The 27895-nt window shown below is 43.4% G+C and overlaps 4 non-coding genes across 4 annotated transcripts; all 4 read right to left on the minus strand.

Annotated features, from left to right (window-relative positions):
- Window positions 1–1677: 1677 nt before the first annotated feature.
- TRNAI-AAU (transfer RNA isoleucine (anticodon AAU)) lies at window positions 1678–1751 on the minus strand. The gene has a single exon. It is a non-coding gene; the product is annotated as a tRNA-Ile (tRNA).
- Window positions 1752–9007: 7256 nt separating this feature from the next.
- Window positions 9008–9081, minus strand: TRNAI-AAU (transfer RNA isoleucine (anticodon AAU)). The gene has a single exon. It is a non-coding gene; the product is annotated as a tRNA-Ile (tRNA).
- A 10921-nt stretch (window positions 9082–20002) lies between these two features.
- On the minus strand, window positions 20003–20076 carry TRNAI-AAU (transfer RNA isoleucine (anticodon AAU)). The gene has a single exon. It is a non-coding gene; the product is annotated as a tRNA-Ile (tRNA).
- Window positions 20077–27331: 7255 nt separating this feature from the next.
- TRNAT-AGU (transfer RNA threonine (anticodon AGU)) lies at window positions 27332–27405 on the minus strand. Its single transcript has one exon. It is a non-coding gene; the product is annotated as a tRNA-Thr (tRNA).
- Window positions 27406–27895: the final 490 nt, after the last annotated feature.

A 27895-nucleotide genomic window follows, 5' to 3' on the forward strand; every position in this document is an offset into this window, starting at 1 on the left:
GAAGATGTTACAATCTTTGGTGTCTAGACTGTTCTGATCTTTTGTCAATTGTAAGACCAGTTGAAAAATCCCTTTTCTCCAACTCAGAATCTTCCTACTCTTTTATAGGCTTTGCAATTTTATCTCTTTGAGGATCTGGATACTGTAGACATAAAGATTGTTTCCTATAAAGTTATTTTCCTATTTCCTATCACCTTGCTGAGAACAATAGGGGAGCTGGGAGCCTTAAAATGCTGTCCTCTCTTCATTTGATACTTTGGAAGATGGGGTAACTTTAAGGCCTAGCCTTACCTTTGCTGCAAAGGTTAAGTCTATTTTTGATAGATCTTAGGAAATAATTCTTCCTTCTTTCATTCCCTCTCCTTCCTCTCCGGAGGAACATTTGCTGAATACACTTGATGTTTAAAGAGCTCTTTTCATTTATGTCACCAGGCCTCTGCAGTTCAGGAAAACCGACTCCTTGTTTGTGACTTTTGGACAGCCTGGAAAAGACAAGAAGGTGACTTTTATGACTCTGAGTAGGTGGATTAAGTTGTCAATTTTTCTGGCTTTGCAAGGCTTTTTAGAATATCTTCCAGTTCAGGGATGGTCAACGAGAGGAATGGCCACCTCCTGGGTTGAATTCCAGTGAGTAACAATCTAGGAAATTCCTAGGGTGGCTACTTGGTCCTCAGAGCATACATTTGTCAAGCATTATGGCTTAATAATTTTTCTGTTTTGCATTTGAGTACCAATGTTTTGAACTCTGCATTACCCTTAGTCCATCTTGTCTTTGTCACAAACATTACATCCTGCCCACCTTCCCATCAGTCCTTTGGCAAGGGCTTGGCACCCAGGTTGGGTGCATGGGGCTAGAATTTAAGGATCTTCCTGTTTTTTCTTCCTGTTGGAAGGTGACATAACCTTACTTTGTAATGACTGTCAAAAGGACGCAATGGACTAAGGCTAATGAAGATTACCAATAAGTAACCAACGCATCACCACTCTTTCTGAATGTGCGTGGCTCATTCCGCAGGACTTGTTCTTTGTATAATTCCTGGATTTTCAGAAGCCCTTTGATGGCAGCACCCCCACACTGAAAATTGTTTCAGCACCACTGTACAAGGGTCAGTTGTCATGCTCATCTGCGGCGTAAATTTGCATTGAAGTAGTCTAACTCCCCAGGCCTTGTCTTTTGCTCAATTTGCCTTTGTGAGTTTTCTCTCAATCACTGTCGACTTCCTTTGATCTTTCTTTCTTCTTTCACTTCACCTTCGCCTTCAGTGTATCTTTCGGCCCTCTTAAGAGACACACCCCCTTGTAGCCACTTCTATACTTCTGTCACCTAATTATTTTCCTATCCTTTGCCCTGTAACGTTGCTGATCCTAGCTATAGCATCACTATCCAGAATCTGTTCACCTTAGTTATGTTCCTCTTATCCCCACGCATCTAATAATCAGCTCTTGGTCTCCCTCCACCTCTCACGAGACATAGTCTGAGGCAGTGTCTCCATCTTGGAGAGACAATCCCTTGCACTTGTGTTGTTCTACTGGCGCTGCCGGCTTGAGCTTTGGTCAGCAGTGGAAAAAGAAGGACTAATGGAAAGTGAACGTATACTGGAGCAACAGAGTGTATGGATTTATAAGAGCTTTATTAAATGAGAAAAAAAGAGTTTAGTTGAGAGAAAAAATGCAACCTGGCCCGTACGGGGATCGAACCCGCGACCTTGGCGTTATTAGCACCATGCTCTAACCAACTGAGCTAACCGGCCAGGAGTACTAAATATATCCTTTTTCCATGTAATGCAGATAGATAGAAGAGTTGGTCTCACTATCGCATTTCCTTCATACTTTTCTCCTTCCGCCCCCTGTCTGGATTACAATAACAAGAGCTGTGGAGTGCTGCACGCCAGCCTCAGTGCCTCTTCTTTCACTCAATCTCACTGTGTGCTGTGATATCTTTGTAACATCGCTTGTTGCCGGAAAAAAAGGAAAGGATGGATAGTATTTTTATTCTTTTACAACAAAACCCAAAATACATCGGCTTGCTTGCTCATTAAGTTTACAAGGCCAGCTGCTTTTGAGATATTATAATTATAGTGGTTATTCGGCGTTGGAGGTAAGAGAGTTTTTTTTAGGTCTGGCCGTTCCTTCTGCTTCAAATTACTTGAGCTCATGTCAACAAAGTAACAACAAAACATAGCCAACGGTTCGTTGCTCAAGCCTTCCCTACTGCACCTTCCCATGTCTCTCCTGCCGACCACAGTGCAGGAAATCTGAGTTTGCATTTGCGCGAAGAGACGTACAACACAAGAAGGCACGCTTTCGTGCGCCGGGCACCACCCGGCCTGTGCATTCCTCACTGTTGTGAGATCAGTTTACTCAGCAGAGCATGACGCTGCAATTGGTTAGTAGGGCAGGCCTGACCCGAATAGTATATTTGGGGTCATGTATTTGATTGCATTTTTAAAACAGTAACAGAACTTAACTGCAATGTTTAAATAGGTCCAGACATATTTAAACAGTGTCAATTTAATAGAAGAATTGTGGACAATTCAGAGGGGAGGCACCAATGCTTTTTTTTCCCATTGGGTGGATGCGGCATTAAAGAGTTTGAAGACCACTGGTCTAAGTGGACACTAATACACCTGGATGCTCCTGAATTACTCGCAACAGATGCCAGCAAACCTGGCTGGAGAGCTACTGTGTTGGACTGATCCTGTCGATTCAAGTGGTCTTTCCTAGAGAGTCGGAGGTCATGCAAATAGATGGAGTTGATGGTAATCTTCAAGGCTTTGAAGTTTTCCCATCATCATCTGTCTCAAAAAAATGTGCTAGTAAAGACAGAGAATAAGGTAGCTGTCTTTTACATTAACCAACAGTGAAGCATGCATTCAAAATCCCTCAATGCAATAGGAGAACAATTGGGTTATTGGGCAGAGATCAACCTGTTGCACACGTCGGCAGTACACATCAAGGGCACCGACAATGTGATGGCAGACAGCTGGAGGTTTCCAAATTTGCTGGAGTTGACGTTATCCAGGTCGTTGTTTTGAGAGATATGCCGAGAGTTTGTGAAACCCTTTCTGGATCTCTTTTCAAACAAGGACAATGCTCATCTTTGTCGATTCTGATCCAGGCTTCCGGAACAAGGAGCCTAGGTAGTGGACGTATTGGTGATAAAGTGGCTGAGAAGTCTCCTTTATACATTCCCCTACTTTTTATTGATCCAGATGGTTCTCTTCAAGTCTCAGCAGGGGCGAGGGAACTTTATTCTTGTGGGCCCTTATTGGCCAGAGATGTCATGGTTTCCTCTTCTGAACCCTGGCTCTTCTACCTCATTGGGTACTGCTCAAGTGTGTCTCTCTCAGAATGTCGTCCCTGACCTTCTTGCTCCAACTCACTCTATCGCTTTGGAGGTTGAGAAGTCTGGACTGCTAGCAAAGGGTCTTTCCTCTTCCTTAGTGGAGTTAATTCAGCACTCCAGCAGGCCTTCTACTTCGAAGTCTTACTCAAAGAACTGGAAGTCTTTTGAGACGTGATGTTCTGCTCATGATCTTTTGGCACCTACCTGTAGTTTGGCTGCTATTTTGCATTTTCTTCAAATGGGTTTCACTTCAATCTCTTTCCACTCTGAAAGCTCATTGCTTTGAGATAAAGGTTTTTAGGGACTTTTCTGTACCTTCGAAGATGTTACAATCTTTGGTGTCTAGACTGTTCTGATCTTTTGTCAATTGTAAGACCAGTTGAAAAATCCCTTTTCTCCAACTCAGAATCTTCCTACTCTTTTATAGGCTTTGCAATTTTATCTCTTTGAGGATCTGGATACTGTAGACATAAAGATTGTTTCCTATAAAGTTATTTTCCTATTTCCTATCACCTTGCTGAGAACAATTGGGGAGCTGGGAGCCTTAAAATGCTGTCCTCTCTTCATTTGATACTTTGGAAGATGGGGTAACTTTAAGGCCTAGCCTTACCTTTGCTGCAAAGGTTAAGTCTATTTTTGATAGATCTTAGGAAATAATTCTTCCTTCTTTCATTCCCTCTCCTTCCTCTCCGGAGGAACATTTGCTGAATACACTTGATGTTTAAAGAGCTCTTTTCATTTATGTCACCAGGCCTCTGCAGTTCAGGAAAACCGACTCCTTGTTTGTGACTTTTGGACAGCCTGGAAAAGACAAGAAGGTGACTTTTATGACTCTGAGTAGGTGGATTAAGTTGTCAATTTTTCTGGCTTTGCAAGGCTTTTTAGAATATCTTCCAGTTCAGGGATGGTCTACGAGAGGAATGGCCACCTCCTGGGTTGAATTCCAGTGAGTAACAATCTAGGAAATTCCTAGGGTGGCTACTTGGTCCTGAGAGCATACATTTGTCAAGCATTATGGCTTAATAATTTTTCTGTTTTGCATTTGAGTACCAATGTTTTGAACTCTGCATTACCCTTAGTCCATCTTGTCTTTGTCACAAACATTACATCCTGCCCACCTTCCCATCAGTCCTTTGGCAAGGGCTTGGCACCCAGGTTGGGTGCATGGGGCTAGCATTTAAGGATCTTCCTGTTCTTTCTTCCTGTTGGAAGGTGACATAACCTTACTTTGTAATGACTGTCAAAAGGACGCAATGGACTAAGGCTAATGAAGATTACCAATAAGTAACCAACGCATCACCACTCTTTCTGAATGTGCGTGGCTCATTCCGCAGGACTTGTTCTTTGTATAATTCCTGGATTTTCAGAAGCCCTTTGATGGCAGCACCCCCACACTGAAAATTGTTTCAGCACCACTGTACAAGGGTCAGTTGTCATGCTCATCTGCGGCGTAAATTTGCATTGAAGTAGTCTAACTCCCCAGGCCTTGTCTTTTGCTCAATTTGCCTTTGTGAGTTTTCTCTCAATCACTGTCGACTTCCTTTGATCTTTCTTTCTTCTTTCACTTCACCTTCGCCTTCAGTGTATCTTTCGGCCCTCTTAAGAGACACACCCCCTTGTAGCCACTTCTATACTTCTGTCACCTAATTATTTTCCTATCCTTTGCCCTGTAACGTTGCTGATCCTAGCTATAGCATCACTATCCAGAATCTGTTCACCTGAGTTATGTTCCTCTTATCCCCACGCATCTAATAATCAGCTCTTGGTCTCCCTCCACCTCTCACGAGACATAGTCTGAGGCAGTGTCTCCATCTTGGAGAGACAATCCCTTGCACTTGTGTTGTTCTACTGGCGCTGCCGGCTTGAGCTTTGGTCAGCAGTGGCAAAAGAAGGACTAATGGAAAGTGAACGTATACTGGAGCAACAGAGTGTATGGATTTATAAGAGCTTTATTGAATGAGAAAAAAAGAGTTTAGTTGAGAGAAAAAATGCAACCTGGCCCATACGGGGATCGAACCCGCGACCTTGGCATTGATTAGCACCACGCTCTAACCAACTGAGCTAACCTGCCAGGAGTACTAAATATATCCTTTTTCCATGTAATGCAGATAGATAGAAGAGTTGGTCTCACTATCGCATTTCCTTCATACTTTTCTCCTTCCTCCCCCTGTCTGGATTACAATAACAAGAGCTGTGGAGTGCTGCACGCCAGCCTCAGTGCCTCTTCTTTCACTCAATCTCACTGTGTGCTGTGATATCTTTGTAACATCGCTTGTTGCCGGAAAAAAAGGAAAGGATGGATAGTATTTTTATTCTTTTACAACAAAACCCAAAATGCATCGGCTTGCTTGCTCATTAGGTTTACAAGGCCAGCTGCTTTTGAGATATTATAATTATAGTGGTTATTCGGCGTTGGAGGTAGGAGAGTTTTTTTTAGGTCTGGCCGTTCCTTCTGCTTCAAATTACTTGAGCTCATGTCAACAAAGTAACAACAAAACATAGCCAACGGTTCGTTGCTCAAGCCTTCCCTACTGCGCCTTCCCATGTCTCTCCTGCCGACCACAGTGCAGGAAATCTGAGTTTGCATTTGCGCGAAGAGACGTACAACACAAGAAGGCACGCTTTCGTGCGCCGGGCACCACCCGGCCTGTGCATTCCTCACTGTCGTGAGATCAGTTTACTCAGCAGAGCATGACGCTGCAATTGGTTAGTAGGGCAGGCCTGACCAGAATAGTATATTTGGGGTCATGTATTTGATTGCTTTTTTAAAACAGTAACAGAACTTAACTGCAATGTTTAAATAGGTCTAGACATATTTAAACAGTGTCAATTTAATAGAAGAATTGTGAACAATTCAGAGGGGAGGCACCAATGTTTTTTTTCCCATTGGGTGGATGCGGCATTAAAGAGTTTGAAGACCACTGGTCTAAGTGGACACTAATACACCTGGATGCTCCTGAATTCCTCGCAACAGATGCCAGCAAACCTGGCTGGAGAGCTACTGTGTTGGACTGATCCTGTCGATTCAAGTGGTCTTTCCTAGAGAGTCGGAGGTCATGGAAATAGATGGAGTTGATAGTAATCTTCAAGGCTTTGAAGTTTTCCCATCATCATCTGTCTCAAAAAAATGTGCTAGTAAAGACAGAGAATAAGGTAGCTGTCTTTTACATTAACCAACAGTGAAGCATGCATTCAAAATCCCTCAATGCAATAGCAGAACAATTGGGTTATTGGGCAGAGATCAACCTGTTGCACACGTCGGCAGTACACATCAAGGGCACCGACAATGTGATGGCAGACAGCTGGAGGTTTCCAAATTTGCTGGAGTTGACGTTATCCAGGTCGTTGTTTTGAGAGATATGCCGAGAGTTTGTGAAACCCTTTCTGGATCTCTTTTCAAACAAGGACAATGCTCATCTTTGTCGATTCTGATCCAGGCTTCCGGAACAAGGAGCCTAGGTAGTGGACGTATTGGTGATAAAGTGGCTGAGAAGTCTCCTTTATACATTCCCCTACTTTTTATTGATCCAGATGGTTCTCTTCAAGTCTCAGCAGGGGCGAGGGAACTTTATTCTTGTGGGCCCTTATTGGCCAGAGATGTCATGGTTTCCTCTTCTGAACCCTGGCTCTTCTACCTCATTTGGTACTGCTCAAGTGTGTCTCTCTCAGAATGTCGTCCCTGACCTTCTTGCTCCAACTCACTCTATCGCTTTGGAGGTTGAGAAGTCTGGACTGCTAGCAAAGGGTCTTTCCTCTTCCTTAGTGGAGTTAATTCAGCACTCCAGCAGGCCTTCTACTTCGAAGTCTTACTCAAAGAACTGGAAGTCTTTTGAGACGTGATGTTCTGCTTATGATCTTTTGGCACCTACCTGTAGTTTGTCTGCTATTTTGCATTTTCTTCAAATGGGTTTCACTTCAATCTCTTTCCACTCTGAAAGCTCATTGCTTTGCGATAAAGGTTTTTAGGGACTTTTCTGTACCTTCGAAGATGTTACAATCTTTGGTGTCTAGACTGTTCTGATCTTTTGTCAATTGTAAGACCAGTTGAAAAATCCCTTTTCTCCAACTCAGAATCTTCCTACTCTTTTATAGGCTTTGCAATTTTATCTCTTTGAGGATCTGGATACTGTAGACATAAAGATTGTTTCCTATAAAGTTATTTTCCTATTTCCTATCACCTTGCTGAGAACAATAGGGGAGCTGGGAGCCTTAAAATGCTGTCCTCTCTTCATTTGATACTTTGGAAGATGGGGTAACTTTAAGGCCTAGCCTTACCTTTGCTGCAAAGGTTAAGTCTATTTTTGATAGATCTTAGGAAATAATTCTTCCTTCTTTCATTCCCTCTCCTTCCTCTCCGGAGGAACATTTGCTGAATACACTTGATGTTTAAAGAGCTCTTTTCATTTATGTCACCAGGCCTCTGCAGTTCAGGAAAACCGACTCCTTGTTTGTGACTTTTGGACAGCCTGGAAAAGACAAGAAGGTGACTTTTATGACTCTGAGTAGGTGGATTAAGTTGTCAATTTTTCTGGCTTTGCAAGGCTTTTTAGAATATCTTCCAGTTCAGGGATGGTCTACGAGAGGAATGGCCACCTCCTGGGTTGAATTCCAGTGAGTAACAATCTAGGAAATTCCTAGGGTGGCTACTTGGTCCTCAGAGCATACATTTGTCAAGCATTATGGCTTAATAATTTTTCTGTTTTGCATTTGAGTACCAATGTTTTGAACTCTGCATTACCCTTAGTCCATCTTGTCTTTGTCACAAACATTACATCCTGCCCACCTTCCCATCAGTCCTTTGGCAAGGGCTTGGCACCCAGGTTGGGTGCATGGGGCTAGCATTTAAGGATCTTCCTGTTCTTTCTTCCTGTTGGAAGGTGACATAACCTTACTTTGTAATGACTGTCAAAAGGACGCAATGGACTAAGGCTAATGAAGATTACCAATAAGTAACCAACGCATCACCACTCTTTCTGAATGTGCGTGGCTCATTCCGCAGGACTTGTTCTTTGTATAATTCCTGGATTTTCAGAAGCCCTTTGATGGCAGCACCCCCACACTGAAAATTGTTTCAGCACCACTGTACAAGGGTCAGTTGTCATGCTCATCTGCGGCGTAAATTTGCATTGAAGTAGTCTAACTCCCCAGGCCTTGTCTTTTGCTCAATTTGCCTTTGTGAGTTTTCTCTCAATCACTGTCGACTTCCTTTGATCTTTCTTTCTTCTTTCACTTCACCTTCGCCTTCAGTGTATCTTTCGGCCCTCTTAAGAGACACACCCCCTTGTAGCCACTTCTATACTTCTGTCACCTAATTATTTTCCTATCCTTTGCCCTGTAACGTTGCTGATCCTAGCTATAGCATCACTATCCAGAATCTGTTCACCTGAGTTATGTTCCTCTTATCCCCACGCATCTAATAATCAGCTCTTGGTCTCCCTCCACCTCTCACGAGACATAGTCTGAGGCAGTGTCTCCATCTTGGAGAGACAATCCCTTGCACTTGTGTTGTTCTACTGGCGCTGCCGGCTTGAGCTTTGGTCAGCAGTGGAAAAAGAAGGACTAATGGAAAGTGAACGTATACTGGAGCAACAGAGTGTATGGATTTATAAGAGCTTTATTGAATGAGAAAAAAAGAGTTTAGTTGAGAGAAAAAATGCAACCTGGCCCGTACGGGGATCGAACCCGCGACCTTGGCGTTATTAGCACCATGCTCTAACCAACTGAGCTAACCGGCCAGGAGTACTAAATATATCCTTTTTCCATGTAATGCAGATAGATAGAAGAGTTGGTCTCACTAGCGCATTTCCTTCATACTTTTCTCCTTCCGCCCCCTGTCTGGATTACAATAACAAGAGCTGTGGAGTGCTGCACGCCAGCCTCAGTGCCTCTTCTTTCACTCAATCTCACTGTGTGCTGTGATATCTTTGTAACATCGCTTGTTGCCGGAAAAAAAGGAAAGGATGGATAGTATTTTTATTCTTTTACAACAAAACCCAAAATGCATCGGCTTGCTTGCTCATTAAGTTTACAAGGCCAGCTGCTTTTGAGATATTATAATTATAGTGGTTATTCGGCGTTGGAGGTAAGAGAGTTTTTTTTAGGTCTGGCCGTTCCTTCTGCTTCAAATTACTTGAGCTCATGTCAACAAAGTAACAACAAAACATAGCCAACGGTTCGTTGCTCAAGCCTTCCCTACTGCACCTTCCCATGTCTCTCCTGCCGACCACAGTGCAGGAAATCTGAGTTTGCATTTGCGCGAAGAGACGTACAACACAAGAAGGCACGCTTTCGTGCGCCGGGCACCACCCGGCCTGTGCATTCCTCACTGTTGTGAGATCAGTTTACTCAGCAGAGCATGACGCTGCAATTGGTTAGTAGGGCAGGCCTGACCAGAATAGTATATTTGGGGTCATGTATTTGATTGCATTTTTAAAACAGTAACAGAACTTAACTGCAATGTTTAAATAGGTCCAGACATATTTAAACAGTGTCAATTTAATAGAAGAATTGTGGACAATTCAGAGGGGAGGCACCAATGCTTTTTTTTCCCATTGGGTGGATGCGGCATTAAAGAGTTTGAAGACCACTGGTCTAAGTGGACACTAATACACCTGGATGCTCCTGAATTACTCGCAACAGATGCCAGCAAACCTGGCTGGAGAGCTACTGTGTTGGACTGATCCTGTCGATTCAAGTGGTCTTTCCTAGAGAGTCGGAGGTCATGCAAATAGATGGAGTTGATGGTAATCTTCAAGGCTTTGAAGTTTTCCCATCATCATCTGTCTCAAAAAAATGTGCTAGTAAAGACAGAGAATAAGGTAGCTGTCTTTTACATTAACCAACAGTGAAGCATGCATTCAAAATCCCTCAATGCAATAGGAGAACAATTGGGTTATTGGGCAGAGATCAACCTGTTGCACACGTCGGCAGTACACATCAAGGGCACCGACAATGTGATGGCAGACAGCTGGAGGTTTCCAAATTTGCTGGAGTTGACGTTATCCAGGTCGTTGTTTTGAGAGATATGCCGAGAGTTTGTGAAACCCTTTCTGGATCTCTTTTCAAACAAGGACAATGCTCATCTTTGTCGACTCTGATCCAGGCTTCCGGAACAAGGAGCCTAGGTAGTGGACGTATTGGTGATAAAGTGGCTGAGAAGTCTCCTTTATACATTCCCCTACTTTTTATTGATCCAGATGGTTCTCTTCAAGTCTCAGCAGGGGCGAGGGAACTTTATTCTTGTGGGCCCTTATTGGCCAGAGATGTCATGGTTTCCTCTTCTGAACCCTGGCTCTTCTACCTCATTGGGTACTGCTCAAGTGTGTCTCTCTCAGAATGTCGTCCCTGACCTTCTTGCTCCAACTCACTCTATCGCTTTGGAGGTTGAGAAGTCTGGACTGCTAGCAAAGGGTCTTTCCTCTTCCTTAGTGGAGTTAATTCAGCACTCCAGCAGGCCTTCTACTTCGAAGTCTTACTCAAAGAACTGGAAGTCTTTTGAGACGTGATGTTCTGCTCATGATCTTTTGGCACCTACCTGTAGTTTGGCTGCTATTTTGCATTTTCTTCAAATGGGTTTCACTTCAATCTCTTTCCACTCTGAAAGCTCATTGCTTTGAGATAAAGGTTTTTAGGGACTTTTCTGTACCTTCGAAGATGTTACAATCTTTGGTGTCTAGACTGTTCTGATCTTTTGTCAATTGTAAGACCAGTTGAAAAATCCCTTTTCTCCAACTCAGAATCTTCCTACTCTTTTATAGGCTTTGCAATTTTATCTCTTTGAGGATCTGGATACTGTAGACATAAAGATTGTTTCCTATAAAGTTATTTTCCTATTTCCTATCACCTTGCTGAGAACAATTGGGGAGCTGGGAGCCTTAAAATGCTGTCCTCTCTTCATTTGATACTTTGGAAGATGGAGTAACTTGAAGGCCTAGCCTTACCTTTGCTGCAAAGGTTAAGTCTATTTTTGATAGATCTTAGGAAATAATTCTTCCTTCTTTCATTCCCTCTCCTTCCTCTCCGGAGGAACATTTGCTGAATACACTTGATGTTTAAAGAGCTCTTTTCATTTATGTCACCAGGCCTCTGCAGTTCAGGAAAACCGACTCCTTGTTTGTGACTTTTGGACAGCCTGGAAAAGACAAGAAGGTGACTTTTATGACTCTGAGTAGGTGGATTAAGTTGTCAATTTTTCTGGCTTTGCAAGGCTTTTTAGAATATCTTCCAGTTCAGGGATGGTCTACGAGAGGAATGGCCACCTCCTTGGTTGAATTCCAGTGAGTAACAATCTAGGAAATTCCTAGGGTGGCTACTTGGTCCTGAGAGCATACATTTGTCAAGCATTATGGCTTAATAATTTTTCTGTTTTGCATTTGAGTACCAATGTTTTGAACTCTGCATTACCCTTAGTCCATCTTGTCTTTGTCACAAACATTACATCCTGCCCACCTTCCCATCAGTCCTTTGGCAAGGGCTTGGCACCCAGGTTGGGTGCATGGGGCTAGCATTTAAGGATCTTCCTGTTCTTTCTTCCTGTTGGAAGGTGACATAACCTTACTTTGTAATGACTGTCAAAAGGACGCAATGGACTAAGGCTAATGAAGATTACCAATAAGTAACCAACGCATCACCACTCTTTCTGAATGTGCGTGGCTCATTCCGCAGGACTTGTTCTTTGTATAATTCCTGGATTTTCAGAAGCCCTTTGATGGCAGCACCCCCACACTGAAAATTGTTTCAGCACCACTGTACAAGGGTCAGTTGTCATGCTCATCTGCGGCGTAAATTTGCATTGAAGTAGTCTAACTCCCCAGGCCTTGTCTTTTGCTCAATTTGCCTTTGTGAGTTTTCTCTCAATCACTGTCGACTTCCTTTGATCTTTCTTTCTTCTTTCACTTCACCTTCGCCTTCAGTGTATCTTTCGGCCCTCTTAAGAGACACACCCCCTTGTAGCCACTTCTATACTTCTGTCACCTAATTATTTTCCTATCCTTTGCCCTGTAACGTTGCTGATCCTAGCTATAGCATCACTATCCAGAATCTGTTCACCTGAGTTATGTTCCTCTTATCCCCACGCATCTAATAATCAGCTCTTGGTCTCCCTCCACCTCTCACGAGACATAGTCTGAGGCAGTGTCTCCATCTTGGAGAGACAATCCCTTGCACTTGTGTTGTTCTACTGGCGCTGCCGGCTTGAGCTTTGGTCAGCAGTGGCAAAAGAAGGACTAATGGAAAGTGAACGTATACTGGAGCAACAGAGTGTATGGATTTATAAGAGCTTGATTAAATGAGAAAAAAAGAGTTTAGTTGAGAGAAAAAATGCAACCTGGCCCGTACGGGGATCGAACCCGCGACCTTGGCGTTATTAGCAGTACACTCTAACCAACTGAGCTAACCGGCCACGAGTACTAAATATATCCTTTTTCCATGTAATGCAGATAGATAGAAGAGTTGGTCTCACTATCGCATTTCCTTCATACTTTTCTCCTTCCGCCCCCTGTCTGGATTACAATAACAAGAGCTGTGGAGTGCTGCACGCCAGCCTCAGTACCTCTTCTTTCACTCAATCTCACTGTGTGCTGTGATATCTTTGTAACATCGCTTGTTGCCGGAAAAAAAGGAAAGGATGGATAGTATTTTTATTCTTTTACAACAAAACCCAAAATGCATCGGCTTGCTTGCTCATTAAGTTTACAAGGCCAGCTGCTTTTGAGATATTATAATTATAGTGGTTATTCGGCGTTGGAGGTAAGAGAGTTTTTTTTAGGTCTGGCCGTTCCTTCTGCTTCAAATTACTTGAGCTCATGTCAACAAAGTAACAACAAAACATAGCCAACGGTTCGTTGCTCAAGCCTTCCCTACTGCGCCTTCCCATGTCTCTCCTGCCGACCACAGTGCAGGAAATCTGAGTTTGCATTTGCGCGAAGAGACGTACAACACAAGAAGGCGCGCTTTCGTGCGCCGGGCACCACCCGGCATGTGCATTCCTCACTGTCGTGAGATCAGTTTACTCAGCAGAGCATGACGCTGCAATTGGTTAGTAGGGCAGGCCTGACCAGAATAGTATATTTGGGGTGATGTATTTGATTGCATTTTTAAAACAGTAACAGAACTTAACTGCAATGTTTAAATAGGTCTAGACATATTTAAACAGTGTCAATTTAATAGAAGAATTGTGGACAATTCAGAGGGGAGGCACCAATGTTTTTTTTCCCATTGGGTGGATGCGGCATTAAAGAGTTTGAAGACCACTGGTCTAAGTGGACACTAATACACCTGGATGCTCCTGAATTCCTCGCAACAGATGCCAGCAAACCTGGCTGGAGAGCTACTGTGTTGGACTGATCCTGTCGATTCAAGTGGTCTTTCCTAGAGAGTCGGAGGTCATGGAAATAGATGGAGTTGATGGTAATCTTCAAGGCTTTGAAGTTTTCCCATCATCATCTGTCTCAAAAAAATGTGCTAGTAAAGACAGAGAATAAGGTAGCTGTCTTTTACATTAACCAACAGTGAAGCATGCATTCAAAATCCCTCAATGCAATAGCAGAACAATTGGGTTATTGGGCAGAGATCAACCTGTTGCACACGTCGACAGTACACATCAAGGGCACCGACAATGTGATGGCAGACAGCTGGAGGTTTCCAAATTTGCTGGAGTTGACGTTATCCAGGTCGTTGTTTTGAGAGATATGCCGAGAGTTTGTGAAACCCTTTCTGGATCTCTTTTCAAACAAGGACAATGCTCATCTTTGTCGATTCTGATCCAGGCTTCCGGAACAAGGAGCCTAGGTAGTGGACGTATTGGTGATAAAGTGGCTGAGAAGTCTCCTTTATACATTCCCCCACTTTTTATTGATCCAGATGGTTCTCTTCAAGTCTCAGCAGGGGGAGGGAACTTTATTCTTGTGGGCCCTTATTGGCCAGAGATGTCATGGTTTCCTCTTCTGAACCCCTGGCTCTTCTACCTCCATGGGTACTGCTCAAGTGTGTCTCTCTCAGAACGTCGTCCCTGACCTTCTTGCTCCAACTCACTCTATCGCTTTGGAGGTTGAGAAGTCTGGACTGCTAGCAAAGGGTCTTTCCTTTTCCTTAGTGGAGTTAATTCAGCACTCCAGCAGGCCTTCTACTTCGAAGTCTTACTCAAAGAACTGGAAGTCTTTTGAGACGTGATGTTCTGCTCATGATCTTTTGGCACCTACCTGTAGTTTGTCTGCTATTTTGCATTTTCTTCTGAATGGGTTTCACTTGAATCTCTTTCCACTCTGAAAGCTCATTGCTTTGCGATAAAGGTTTTTAGGGACTTTTCTGTACCTTCGTCGATGTTACAGTCTTTGGTGTTTAGACTGTTCTGATCTTTTGTCAATTGTAAGACCAGTTGAAAAATCCCTTTCTCCAACTCAGAATCTTCCTACTCTTTTATAGGCTTTGCAATTTTATCTCTTTGAGGATCTGGATACTGTAGACATAAAGATTGTTTCCTATAAAGTTATTTTCCTATTTCCTATCACCTTGCTGAGAACAATTGGTGAGCTGGGAGCCTTAAAATGCTGTCCTCTCTTCATTTGATACTTTGGAAGATGGGGTAACTTTAAGGCCTAGCCTTACCTTTGCTGCAAAGGTTAAGTCTATTTTTGATAGATCTTAGGAAATAATTCTTCCTTCTTTCATTCCCTCTCCTTCCTCTCCGGAGGAACATTTTCTGAATACACTTGATGTTTAAAGAGCTCTTTTCTTTTATGTCACCAGGCCTCTGCAGTTCAGGAAAACCGACTCCTTGTTTGTGACTTTTGGACAGCCTGGAAAAGACAAGAAGGTGACTTTTATGACTCTGAGTAGGTGGATTAAGTTGTCAATTTTTCTGGCTTTGCAAGGCTTTTTAGAATATCTTCCAGTTCAGGGATGGTCTACGAGAGGAATGGCCACCTCCTGGGTTGAATTCCAGTGAGTAACAATCTAGGAAATTCCTAGGGTGGCTACTTGGTCCTCAGATCATACATTTGTCAAGCATTAGGGCTTAATAATTTTTCTGTTTTGCATTTGAGTACCAATGTTTTGAACTATGCATTACCCTTAGTCCATCTTGTCTTTGTCACAAACATTACATCCTGCCCACCCTCCCATCAGTCCTTTGGCAAGGGCTTGGCACCCAGGTTGGGTGCATGGGGCTAGCATTTAAGGATCCTCCTGTTCTTTCTTCCTGTTGGAAGGTGACATCACCTAACTTTGTAATGACTGTCACAAGGACGCAATGGACTAAGGCTAATGAAGATTACCAATAAGTAACCAACGCATCACCATTCTTTCTGAATGTGCGTGGCTCATTCCGCAGGACTTGTTCTTTGTATGATTCCTGGATTTTCGGAAGCCCTTTGATGGCAGCACCCCCACACTGAAAATTGTTTCAGCACCACTGTACAAGGGTCAGTTGTCATGCTCATCTGCGGCGTAAATTTGCATTGAAGTAGTCTAACTCCCCAGGCCTTGTCTTTTGATCAATTTGCCTTTGTGAGTTTTCTCTCAATCACTGTCGACTTCCTTTGATCTTTCTTTCTTCTTTTACTTCACCTTCGCCTTCAGTGTATCTTTCGTCCCTCTTAAGAGACACACCCCCTTGTAGCCACTTCTATACTTCTGTCACCTAATTATTTTCCTATCCTTTCCCCTGTAACGTTGCCGATCCTAGCTATAGCATCACTATCCAGAATCTGTTCACCTGAGTTATGTTCCTCTTATCCCCACGTATCTAATAATCAGCTCTTGGTCTCCCTCCACCTCTCACGAGACATAGTCTGAGGCAGTGTCTCCATCTTGGAGAGACAATCCCTTGCACTTGTGTTGTTCTACTGGCACTGCCGGCTTGAGCTTTGGTCAGCAGTGGCAAAAGAAGGACTAATGGAAAGTGAACGTATACTGGAGCAACAGAGTGTATGGATTTATAAGAGCTTGATTAAATGATAAAAAAAGAGTCTAGTTGAGAGAAAAAATGCAACCTGGCCCGTACGGGGATCAAACCCACAACCTTGGTGTTATTAGCAGCACACTCTAACCAACTGAGCTAACCGGCCATGAGTACTACAGATCTCCTTTTTCCATGAAATGCAGATAGATAGAAGAGTTGGTCTTACTATCGCAATTCCTTCATACTTTTCTCCTTCCGCCCCCTGTCTGGATTACAATAACAAGAGCTGTGGAGCGCTGCACGCCAGCCTCAGTGCCTCTTCTTTCACTCAATCTCACTGTGTGCTGTGATATCTTTGTAACATCGCTTGTTGCCGGAAAAAAAGGAAAGGATGGATAGTATTTTTATTCTTTTACAACAAAACCCAAAATGCATCGGCTTGCTTGCTCATTAAGTTTACAAGGCCAGCTGCTTTTGAGATATTATAATTATAGTGGTTATTCGGCGTTGGAGGTAAGAGAGTTTTTTTTAGGTCTGGCCGTTCCTTCTGCTTCAAATTACTGGAGCTCATGTCAACAAAGTAACAACAAAACATAGCCAACGGTTCGTTGCTCAAGCCTTCCCTACTGCGCCTTCCCATGTCTCTCCTGCCAACCACAGTGCAGGAAATCTGAGTTTGCATTTGCGCGAAGAGACGTACAACACAAGAAGGCGCGCTTTCGTGCGCCGGGCACCACCCGGCCTGTGCATTCCTCACTGTCGTGAGATCAGTTTACTCAGCAGAGCATGACGCTGCAATTGGTTAGTAGGGCAGGCCTGACCAGAATAGTATATTTGGGGTCATGTATTTGATTGCATTTTTAAAACAGTAACAGAACTTAACTGCAATGTTTAAATAGGTCTAGACATATTTAAACAGTGTCAATTTAATAGAAGAATTGTGGACAATTCAGAGGGGAGGCACCAATGTTTTTTTTTCCCATTGGGTGGATGCGGCATTAAAGAGTTTGAAGACCACTGGTCTAAGTGGACACTAATACACCTGGATGCTCCTGAATTCCTCGCAACAGATGCCAGCAAACCTGGCTGGAGAGCTACTGGGTTGGACTGATCCTGTCGATTAAAGTGGTCTTTCCTAGAGAGTCGGAGGTCATGGAAATAGATGGAGTTGATGGTAATCTTCAGGGCTTTGAAGTTTTCCCATCATCATCTGTCTCAAATAAATGTGCTAGTAAAGACAGAGAATAAGGTAGCTGTCTTTTACATTAACCAACAGTGAAGCATGCATTCAAAATCCCTCAATGCAATAGCAGAACAATTGGGTTATTGGGCAGAGATCAACCTGTTGCACACGTCGGCAGTACACATCAAGGGCACCGACAATGTGATGGCAGACAGCTGGAGGTTTCCAAATTTGCTGGAGTTGACGTTATCCAGGTCGTTGTTTTGAGAGATATGCCGAGAGTTTGTAAAACCCTTTCTGGATCTCTTTTCAAACAAGGACAATGCTCATCTTTGTCGATTCTGATCCAGGCTTCCGGAACAAGGAGCCTAGGTAGTGGACGAATTGGTGATAAAGTGGCTGAGAAGTCTCCTTTATACATTCCCCCACTTTTTATTGATCCAGATGGTTCTTTTCAAGTCTCAGCAGGGGGGGAGGGAACTTTATTCTTGTGGGCCCTTATTGGCCAGAGATGTCATGGTTTCCTCTTCTGAACCCCTGGCTCTTCTACCTCATTGGGTACTGCTCAAGTGTGTCTCTCTCAGAACGTCGTCCCTGACCTTCTTGCTCCAACTCACTCTATCGCTTTGGAGGTTGAAAAGTCTGGACTGCTAGCAAAGGGTCTTTCCTTTTCCTTAGTGGAGTTAATTCAGCACTCCAGCAGGCCTTCTACTTCGAAGTCTTACTCAAAGAACTGGAAGTCTTTTGAGACGTGATGTTCTGCTCATGATCTTTTGGCCCCTACCTGTAGTTTGTCTGCTATTTTGCATTTTCTTCTGAATGGGTTTCACTTGAATCTCTTTCCACTCTGAAAGCTCATTGCTTTGCGATAAAGGTTTTTAGGGACTTTTCTGTACCTTCGTCGATGTTACAGTCTTTGGTGTCTAGACTGTTCTGATCTTTTGTCAATTGTAAGACCAGTTGAAAAATCCCTTTCTCCAACTCAGAATCTTCCTACTCTTTTATAGGCTTTGCAATTTTATCTCTTTGAGGATCTGGATACTGTAGACATAAAGATTGTTTCCTATAAAGTTATTTTCCTATTTCCTATCACCTTGCTGAGAACAATTGGTGAGCTGGGAGCCTTAAAATGCTGTCCTCTCTTCATTTGATACTTTGGAAGATGGGGTAACTTTAAGGCCTAGCCTTACCTTTGCTGCAAAGGTTAAGTCTATTTTTGATAGATCTTAGGAAATAATTCTTCCTTCTTTCATTCCCTCTCCTTCCTCTCCGGAAGAACATTTTCTGAATACACTTGATGTTTAAAGAGCTCTTTTCATTTATGTCACCAGGCCTCTGCAGTTCAGGAAAACCGACTCCTTGTTTGTGACTTTTGGACCGCCTGGAAAAGACAAGAAGGTGACTTTTATGACTCTGAGTAGGTGGATTAAGTTGTCAATTTTTCTGGCTTTGCAAGGCTTTTTAGAATATCTTCCAGTTCAGGGATGGTCTACGAGACGAATGGCCACCTCCTGGGTTGAATTCCAGTGAGTAACAATCTAGGAAATTCCTAGGGTGGCTACTTAGTCCTCAGATCATACATTTGTCAAGCATTATGGCTTAATGTTTTTCTGTTTTGCATTTGAGTACCAATGTTTTGAACTCTGCATTACCCTTAGTCCATCTTGTCTTTGTCACAAACATTACATCCTGCCCACCTTCCCATCAGTCCTTTGGCAAGGGCTTGGCACCCAGGTTGGGTGCATGGGGCTAGCATTTAAGGATCCTCCTGTTCTTTCTTCCTGTTGGAAGGTGACATCACCTTACTTTGTAATGACTGTCACAAGGACGCCATGGACTAAGGCTAATGAAGATTACCAATAAGTAACCAACGCATCACCATTCTTTCTGAATGTGCGTGGCTCATTCCGCAGGACTTGTTCATTGTATGATTCCAGGATTTTCAGAAGCCCTTTGATGGCAGCACCCCCACACTGAAAATTGTTTCAGCACCACTGTACAAGGGTCAGTTGTCATGCTCATCTGCGGCGTAAATTTGCATTGAAGTAGTCTAACTCCCCAGGCCTTGTCTTTTGCTCAATTTGCCTTTGTGAGTTTTCTCTCAATCACTGTCGACTTCCTTTGATCTTTCTTTCTTCTTTTACTTCACCTTCGCCTTGAGTGTATCTTTCGGCCCTCTTAAGAGACACACCCCCTTGTAGCCACTTCTATACTTCTGTCACCTAATTATTTTCCTATCCTTTCACCTGTAACGTTGCCGATCCTAGCTATAGCATCACTATCCAGAATCTGTTCACCTGAGTTATGTTCCTCTTATCCCCACGCATCTAATAATCAGCTCTTGGTCTCCCTCCACCTCTCACGAGACATAGTCTGAGGCAGTGTCTCCATCTTGGAGAGACAATCCCTTGCACTTGTGTTGTTCTACTGGCGCTGCCGGCTTGAGCTTTGGTCAGCAGTGGCAAAAGAAGGACTAATGGAAAGTGAACGTATACTGGAGCAACAGAGTGTATGGATTTATAAGAGCTTTATTGAATGAGAAAAAAAGAGTTTAGTTGAGAGAAAAAATGCAACCTGGCCCGTACGGGGATCGAACCCGCGACCTTGGCGTTATTAGCACCACGCTCTAACCAACTGAGCTAACTGGCCAGGAGTACTAAATATCTCCTTTTGCCATGTAATGCAGATAGATAGAAGAGTTGGTCTCACTATCGCAATTCCTTCATACTTTTCTCCTTCCGCCCCCTGTCTGGATTACAATAACAAGAGCTGTGGAGTGCTGCTCGCCAGCCTCAGTGACTCTTCTTTCACTCAATCTCACTGTGTGCTGTGATATCTTTGTAACATCGCTTGTTGCCGGAAAAAAAGTAAAGGATGGATAGTATTTTTATTCTTTTACAACAAAACCCAAAATGCATCGGCTTGCTTGCTCATTAAGTTTACAAGGCCAGCTGCTTTTGAGATATTATAATTATAGTGGTTATTCGGCGTTGGAGGCAAGAGAGTTTTTTTTAGGTCTGGCCGTTCCTTCTGCTTCAAATTACTTGAGCTCATGTCAACAAAGTAACAACAAAACATAGCCAACGGTTCGTTGCTCAAGCCTTCCCTACTGCGCCTTCCCATGTCTCTCCTGCCGACCCCAGTGCAGGAAATCTGAGTTTGCATTTGCGCGAAGAGACGTACAACACAAGAAGGCGTGCTTTCGTGCGCCGGGCACCACCCGGCCTGTGCATTCCTCACTGTCGTGAGATCAGTTTACTCAGCAGAGCATGACGCTGCAATTGGTTAGTAGGGCAGGCCTGACCAGAATAGTATATTTGGGGTCATGTATTTGATTGCATTTTTAAAACAGTAACAGAACTTAACTGCAATGTTTAAATAGGTCTAGACATATTTAAACAGTGTCAATTTAATAGAAGAATTGTGGACAATTCAGAGGGGAGGCACCAATGTTTTTTTTCCCATTGGGTGGATGCGGCATTAAAGAGTTTGAAGACCACTGGTCTAAGTGGACACTAATACACCTGGATGCTCCTGAATTCCTCGCAACAGATGCCAGCAAACCTGGCTGGAGAGCTACTGTGTTGGACTGATCCTGTCGATTCAAGTGGTCTTTCCTAGAGAGTCGGAGGTCATGGAAATAGATGGAGTTGATGGTAATCTTCAAGGCTTTGAAGTTTTCCCATCATCATCTGTCTCAAAAAAATGTGCTAGTAAAGACAGAGAATAAGGTAGCTGTCTTTTACATTAACCAACAGTGAAGCATGCATTCAAAATCCCTCAATGCAATAGCAGAACGATTGGGTTATTGGGCAGAGATCAACCTGTTGCACAAGTCGGCAGTACACATCAAGGGCACTGACAATGTGATGGCAGACAGCTGGAGGTTTCCAAATTTGCTGGAGTTGACGTTATCCAGGTCGTTGTTTTGAGAGATATGCCGACAGTTTGTGAAACCCTTTCTGGATCTCTTTTCAAACAAGGACAATGCTCATCTTTGTCGATTCTAATCCAGGCTTCCGGAACAAGGAGCCTAGGTAGTGGACGTATTGGTGATAAAGTGGCTGAGAAGTCTCCTTTATACATTCCCCCACTTTTTATTGATCCAGATGGTTCTCTTCAAGTCTCAGCAGGGGCGAGGGAACTTTATTCTTGTGGGCCCTTATTGGCCAGAGATGTCATGGTTTCCTCTTCTGAACCCTGGCTCTTCTACCTCATTGGGTACTGCTCAAGTGTGTCTCTCTCAGAACGTCGTCCCTGACCTTCTTGCTCCAACTCACTCTATCGCTTTGGAGGTTGAGAAGTCTGGACTGCTAGCAAAGGGTCTTTCCTCTTCCTTAGTGGAGTTAATTCAGCACTCCAGCAGGCCTTCTACTTCGAAGTCTTACTCAAAGAACTAGAAGTCTTTTGAGACGTGATGTTCTGCTCATGATCTTTTGGCACCTACCTGTAGTTTGTCTGCTATTTTGCATTTTCTTCTGAATGGGTTTCACTTGAATCTCTTTCCACTCTGAAAGCTCATTGCTTTGCGATAAAGTTTTTTAGGGACTTTTCTGTACCTTCGAAGATGTTACAATCTTTGGTGTCTAGACTGTTCTGATCTTTTGTCAATTGTAAGACCAGTTGAAAAATCCCTTTTCTCCAACTCAGAATCTTCCTACTCTTTTATAGGCTTTGCAATTTTATCTCTTTGATGATCTGGATACTGTAGACATAAAGATAGTTTCCTATAAAGTTATTTTCCTATTTCCTATCACCTTGCTGAGAACAATTGGTGAGCTGGGAGCCTTAAAATGCTGTCCTCTCTTCATTTGATACTTTGGAAGATGGGGTAACTTTAAGGCCTAGCCTTACCTTTGCTGCAAAGGTTAAGTCTATTTTTGATAGATCTTAGGAAATAATTCTTCCTTCTTTCATTCCCTCTCCTTCCTCTCCGGAGGAACATTTTCTGAATACACTTGATGTTTAAAGAGCTCTTTTTATTTATGTCACCAGGCCTCTGCAGTTCAGGAAAACCGACTCCTTGTTTGTGACTTTTGGACAGCCTGGAAAAGACAAGAAGGTGACTTTTATGACTCTGAGTAGGTGGATTAAGTTGTCAATTTTTCTGGCTTTGCAAGGCTTTTTAGAATATCTTCCAGTTCAGGGATGGTCTACGAGGGGAATGGCCACCTCCTGGGTTGAATTCCAGTGAGTAACAATCTAGGAAATTCCTAGGGTGGCTACTTGGTCCTCAGATCATACATTTGTCAAGCATTAGGGCTTAATAATTTTTCTGTTTTGCATTTGAGTACCAATGTTTTGAACTCTGCATTACCCTTAGTCCATCTTGTCTTTGTCACAAACATTACATCCTGCCCACCTTCCCATCAGTCCTTTGGCAAGGGCTTGGCACCCAGGTTGGGTGCATGGGGCTAGCATTTAAGGATCCTCCTGTTCTTTCTTCCTGTTGGAAGGTGACATCACCTTACTTTGTAATGACTGTCACAAGGACGCCATGGACTAAGGCTAATGAAGATTACCAATAAGTAACCAACGCATCACCATTCTTTCTGAATGTGCGTGGCTCATTCCGCAGGACTTGTTCTTTTTATAATTCCTGGATTTTCAGAAGCCCTTTGATGGCAGCACCCCCACACTGAAAATTGTTTCAGCACCACTGTACAAGGGTCAGTTGTCATGCTCATCTGCGGCGTAAATTTGCATTGAAGTAGTCTAACTCCCCAGGCCTTGTCTTTTGCTCAATTTGCCTTTGTGAGTTTTCTCTCAATCACTGTCGACTTCCTTTGATCTTTCTTTCTTCTTTCACTTCACCTTCGCCTTCAGTGTATCTTTCGGTCCTCTTAAGAGACACACCCCCTTGTAGCCACTACTATACTTCTGTCACCTAATTATTTTCCTATCCTTTGCCCTGTAACGTTGCTGATCCTAGCAATAGCATCACTATCCAGAATCTGTTCACCTGAGTTATGTTCCTCTTATCCCCACGCATCTAATAATCAGCTCTTGGTCTCCCTCCACCTCTCACGAGACATAGTCTGAGGCAGTGTCTCCATCTTGGAGAGACAATCCCTTGCACTTGTGTTGTTCTACTGGCGCTGCCGGCTTGAGCTTTGGTCAGCAGTGGCAAAAGAAGGACTGATGGAAAGTGAACGTATACTGGAGCAACAGAGTGTATGGATTTATAAGAGCTTGATTAAATGAGAAAAAAAGAGTTTAGTTGAGAGAAAAAATGCAACCTGGCCCATACGGGGATCGAACCCGCAACCTTGGCGTTATTAGCAGCACGCTCTAACCAACTGAACTAACCGGCCATGAGTACTACAGATATCCTTTTTCCATGAAATGCAGATAGATAGAAGAGGTGGTCTTACTATCGCAATTCCTTCATACTATTCTCCTTCCGCCCCCTGTCTGGATTACAATAACAAGAGCTGTGGAGTGCTGCACGCCAGCCTCAGTGCCTCTTCTTTCACTCAATCTCACTGTGTGCTGTGATATCTTTGTAACATCGCTTGTTGCCGGAAAAAAAGGAAAGGATGGATAGTATTTTTATTCTTTTACAACAAAACCCAAAATGCATTGGCTTGCTTGGTCATTAAGTTTACAAGGCCAGCTGCTTTTGAGATATTATAATTATAGTGGTTATTCGGCGTTGGAGGTAAGAGAGTTTTTTTTAGGGCTGGCCGTTCCTTCTGCTTCAAATTACTTGAGCTCATGTCAACAAAGTAACAACAAAACATAGCCAACGGTTCGTTGCTCAAGCCTTCCCTACTTCGCCTTCCCATGTCTCTCCTGCCGACCACAGTGCAGGAAATCTGAGTTTGCATTTGCGCGAAGAGACGTACAACACAAGAAGGCGCGCTTTCGTGCGCCGGGCACCACCCGGCCTGTGCATTCCTCACTGTCGTGAGATCAGTTTACTCAGCAGAGCATGACGCTGCAATTGGTTAGTAGGGCAGGCCTGACCAGATTAGTATATTTGGGGTCATGTATTTGATTGCATTTTTAAAACAGTAACAGAACTTAACTGCAATGTTTAAATAGGTCTAGACATATTTAAACAGTGTCAATTTAATAGAAGAATTGTGGACAATTCAGAGGGGAGGCACCAATGTTTTTTTTCCCATTGGGTGGATGCGGCATTAAAGAGTTTGAAGACCACTGGTCTAAGTGGACACTAATACACCTGGGTGCTCCTGAATTCCTCGCAACAGATGCCAGCAAACCTGGCTGGAGAGCTACTGTGTTGGACTGATCCTGTCAATTCAAGTGGTCTTTCCTAGAGAGTCGGAGGTCATGGAAATAGATGGAGTTGATGGTAATAATCAGGGCTTTGAAGTTTTCCCATCATCATCTGTCTCAAAAAAATGTGCTAGTAAAGACAGAGAATAAGGTAGCTGTCTTTTACATTAACCAACAGTGAAGCATGCATTCAAAATCCCTCAATGCAATAGCAGAACAATTGGGTTATTGGGCAGAGATCAACCTGTTGCACACGTCGGCAGTACACATCAAGGGCACCGACAATGTGATGGCAGACAGCTGGAGGTTTCCAAATTTGCTGGAGTTGACGTTATCAAGGTCGTTGTTTTGAGAGATATGCCCACAGTTTGTGAAACCCTTTCTGGATCTCTTTTCAAACAAGGACAATGCTCATCTTTGTCGATTCTGATCCAGGCTTCCGGAACAAGGAGCCTAGGTAGTGGACGTATTGGTGATAAAGTGGCTGAGAAGTCTCCTTTATACATTCCCCCACTTTTTATTGATCCAGATGGTTCTCTTCAAGTCTCAGCAGGGGCGAGGGAACTTTATTCTTGTGGGCCCTTATTGGCCAGAGATGTCATGGTTTCCTCTTCTGAACCCTGGCTCTTCTACCTCATTGGGTACTGCTCAAGTGTGTCTCTCTCAGAACGTCGTCCCTGACCTTCTTGCTCCAACTCACTCTATCGCTTTGGAGGTTGAGAAGTCTGGACTGCTAGCAAAGGGTCTTTCCTCTTCCTTAGTGGAGTTAATTCAGCACTCCAGCAGGCCTTCTACTTCGAAGTCTTACTCAAAGAACTGGAAGTCTTTTGAGACGTGATGTTCTGCTCATGATCTTTTGGCACCTACCTGTAGTTTGTCTGCTATTTTGCATTTTCTTCTGAATGGGTTTCACTTGAATCTCTTTCCACTCTGAAAGCTCATTGCTTTGCGATAAACGTTTTTAGGGACTTTTCTGTACCTTCGAAGATGTTACAATCTTTGGTGTCTAGACTGTTCTGATCTTTTGTCAATTGTAAGACCAGTTGAAAAATCCCTTTTCTCCAACTCAGAATCTTCCTACTCTTTTATAGGCTTTGCAATTTTATCTCTTTGAGGATCTGGATACTGTAGACATAAAGATTGTTTCCTATAAAGTTATTTTCCTATTTCCTATCACCTTGCTGAGAACAATTGGGGAGCTGGGAGCCTTAAAATGCTGTCCTCTCTTCATTTGATACTTTGGAAGATGGGGTAACTTTAAGGCCTAGCCTTACCTTTGCTGCAAAGGTTAAGTCTATTTTTGATAGATCTTAGGAAATAATTCTTCCTTCTTTCATTCCCTCTCCTTCCTCTCCGGAGGAACATTTGCTGAATACACTTGATGTTTAAAGAGCTCTTTTCATTTATGTCACCAGGCCTCTGCAGTTCAGGAAAACCGACTCCTTGTTTGTGACTTTTGGACAGCCTGGAAAAGACAAGAAGGTGACTTTTATGACTCTGAGTAGGTGGATTAAGTTGTCAATTTTTCTGGCTTTGCAAGGCTTTTTAGAATATCTTCCAGTTCAGGGATGGTCTACGAGAGGAATGGCCACCTCCTGGGTTGAATTCCAGTGAGTAACAATCTAGGAAATTCCTAGGGTGGCTACTTGGTCCTCAGAGCATACATTTGTCAAGCATTATGGCGTAATACATTTTCTGTTTTGCATTTGAGTACCAATGTTTTGAACTCTGCATTCCCCTTAGTCCATCTTGTCTTTGTCACAAACATTACATCCTGCCCACCTTCCCATCAGTCCTTTGGCAAGGGCTTGGCACCCAGGTTGGGTGCATGGGGCTAGCATTTAAGGATCTTCCTGTTCTTTCTTCCTGTTGGAAGGTGACATCACCTTACTTTGTAATGACTGTCACAAGGATGCAATGGACTAAGGCTAATGAAGATTACCAATAAGTAACCAACGCATCACCACTCTTTCTGAATGTGCGTGGCTCATTCCGCAGGACTTCTTCTTTGTATAATTCCTGGATTTTCAGAAGCCCTTTGATGGCAGCACCCCCACACTGAAAATTGTTTCAGCACCACTGTACAAGGGTCAGTTGTCAAGCTCATCTGCGGCGTAAATTTGCATTGAAGTAGTCTAACTCCCCAGGCCTTGTCTTTTGCTCAATTTGCCTTTGTGAGTTTTCTCTCAATCACTGTCGACTTCCTTTGATCTTTCTTTCTTCTTTCACTTCACCTTCGCCTTCAGTGTATCTTTCGGCCCTCTTAAGAGACACACCCCCTTGTAGCCACTTCTATACTTCTGTCACCTAATTATTTTCCTATCCTTTCCCCTGTAACGTTGCCGATCCTAGCTATAGCATCACTATCCAGAATCTGTTTACCTGAGTTATGTTCCTCTTATCCCCACGCATCGAATAATCAGCTCTTGGTCTCCCTCCACCTCTCACGAGACATAGTCTGAGGCAGCGTCTCCATCTTGGAGAGACAATCCCTTGCACTTGTGTTGTTCTACTGGCGCTGCCGGCTTGAGCTTTGGTCAGCAGTGGCAAAAGAAGGACTAATGGAAAGTGAACGTATACTGGAGCAACAGAGTGTATGGATTTATAAGAGCTTGATTAAATGAGAAAAAAAGAGTTTAGTTGAGAGAAAAATGCAGCCTGGCCCATACGGGGATCGAACCCGCGACCTTGGCGTAACTAGCACCACGCTCTAACCAACTGAGCTAACCGGCCATGAGTACAAAAGATATCCTTTTTCCTTGTAATGCAGATAGATAGAAGAGTTGGTCTCACTATCGCAATTCCTTCATACTTTTCTCCTTCCGCCCCCTGTCTGGATTACAATAACAAGAGCTGTGGAGTGCTGCACGCAAGCCTCAGTGCCTCTTCTTTCACTCAATCTCACTGTGTGCTGTGATATCTTTGTAACATCGCTTGTTGCCGGAAAAAAAGGAACGGATAGATAGTATTTTTATTCTTTTACAACAAAACCCAAAATGCATCGGCTTGCTTGCTCATTAAGTTTACAAGGCCAGCTGCTTTTGAGATATTATAATTATAGTGGTTATTCGGCGTTGGAGGTAAGAGAGTTTTTTTTAGGTCTGGCCGTTCCTTCTGCTTCAAATTACTTGAGCTCATGTCAACAAAGTAACAACAAAACATAGCCAACGGTTCGTTGCTCAAGCCTTCCCTACTGCGCCTTCCCATGTCTCTCCTGCCGACC

Source organism: Pleurodeles waltl, chromosome 12 (assembly GCF_031143425.1).
Source record: "Pleurodeles waltl isolate 20211129_DDA chromosome 12, aPleWal1.hap1.20221129, whole genome shotgun sequence".
In the NCBI taxonomy this organism is placed as follows: domain Eukaryota; kingdom Metazoa; phylum Chordata; class Amphibia; order Caudata; family Salamandridae; genus Pleurodeles; species Pleurodeles waltl.